This window comes from Populus alba, chromosome 4 (genome assembly GCF_005239225.2).
Source record: "Populus alba chromosome 4, ASM523922v2, whole genome shotgun sequence".
Lineage (NCBI taxonomy): Eukaryota > Viridiplantae > Streptophyta > Magnoliopsida > Malpighiales > Salicaceae > Populus > Populus alba.
Window position 1 is genome coordinate 16,434,468 of NC_133287.1, and position 1,893 is coordinate 16,436,360.

The 1,893-nt window shown below is 42.5% G+C and overlaps 1 pseudogene; it reads right to left on the reverse strand.

Moving 5' to 3' along the window:
* Positions 1 to 386: 386 nt before the first annotated feature.
* Positions 387 to 1,893, reverse strand: part of LOC118058629 (allene oxide synthase 3-like) — a 2,488-nt pseudogene continuing 981 nt past the window's right edge.

The following is a 1,893-nucleotide window of genomic DNA, read 5'->3' on the forward strand; positions in this document are numbered from 1 at the left end:
TTAAATCAACAAGATGACTTTTGATGGAAGATAATTCCTCCATGGTCTGCGCTTTGGCATATGCGTTCCGCTAATTAATTTCTTTTTTTGGAAAAAACCAGGTTTTGTTAGGTATCAGACTGCCAGCCACGTTCTTCAACTTCATAAAGAAGAAACGACTGGTTCATCGTTTTGACAAGATTTTTTAGATATTAATGGTGGCGAAAGCGAGACTTCCACTAGTCGCAGAGTTCTATCAGACTTCATGAAGGATTTATTTACTCGAACATGCAATTCAGAGGTTTCCTGGTCCAGAATCTGTGTATGGAAAGCCAGTACTTATTTGCCTATTAAGAGAGATGCCACTGTCACACAAGAACAACTAAAAGATTCAAGAACACACGAGAAAATGGTAATTCAAATAGCATTAAGAAAGGGCATTATACAAACTTTGAACGACAACAATACACTCCAAACCAACGTCAGATTTGTGCACAAAAGGAAGAGCTATTAGACAATGATACACTCCAACTTGTATGAAACTGTGACATGAAAATGATTATTATACATAACGATGATGCTTTCAGGCGAGAGGAGGAATAGTTTATTTGAAATACTTTGATAATTCGCTGAAAGCCAATGTAGTGCATGGGTATTAGCCACCAAAAAGGAAGGGCAGCTATCAAAGCAGCCCGCAAAATAGAACATGACCGGAGGCAGCTGGGTGACCATCGTCAAATGCTGGTGGCTTTACCCAGCGAGGTGAAAGTCACGGACGATCCAATCGGCAAAACTGCCGTCTCCACGGTAAACGTGTCGTAACGGAGGAAGAACTCCACCAACATTAGCCTAGACAGAAGCACTACCATATCCTTCCCTGGACATTGCTTATCCTCCACCGTTGGATCCACAGTCTCACGCCCGTTTGACCAATAAACATACTTTAATAGCTTCTCTCCCTCCCCCACAAACCTATGCCCCACAAACTCCTCAGCATCATCAAAAACCTCAGGATCCTTCGTGGCGAACGGCTGATATCCAAAGATCATTTCACCTTTCTTGATCTTATAGGCCGCGTGATGACTTTCGACCACAATATCTTCCTTGGCCTTAGCGTACTGGAATGGAACCGGAGGTTCAATCCTGAAAGCTTCATAAACAACAGATTTTGTCAAAACCATCCTATCCATCGCTTGGATAGTGACCCCACCTTCTTCTTTAACAACGGTCCTGATTTCATCTGCGAGCTGACGGTGCAGCTTTTCTCTCCCGCCAGGCCCAACCCATTTTGATCAAAGCAGGAAACCAGACTTTTAAGCCTCCATAAGTACTAAAAACAAGCGAGAAACACAAAGATCTATGGGCAAGCTTCCTCTCTTGTAACCCCGAAACTTCTCAGATTTGTCCAAAATCGGACCCGAAAAGACGCATAAAAACACATCGTAAAAGCTTATTAGTAATCAGATTTTACTAAGAAGAATGGTAATTTTAAATGTATGCAGCAATAGATCATCAACATATTTCAAGAACTTAGGTAATCCTAGGGTAAAAAAGTGGTCCGAGTTGTAGAGCCAGCCATTTATCAGCAATGGCCGGTCCCTTCGACCCAATCGAGGTCTCAGACGGGTCCTTTACCGCAAAAGAGACGAAAAAATGTAGTTGAAAAGACATGACCTGACAAGGGTTGTTGAAATTTGCTTTCTTTTTGAGACGCCTTTTATGCCATCCTCAATGCTGATGAACAGTTGTGACAAGCAGGTTCTAAAGAGAGGAATAAAACTCACTGTGCTTGGACGCAAGCACAGACATAAAGTAGGATTTGAGAGCGGTATGTTTGGTCTCAGAAGGGTCAAGATAGGCACAAACACGGTATCCTCCAGAGAAGGACAAAGAAGGCAAGAAAGTGCCGTCAAG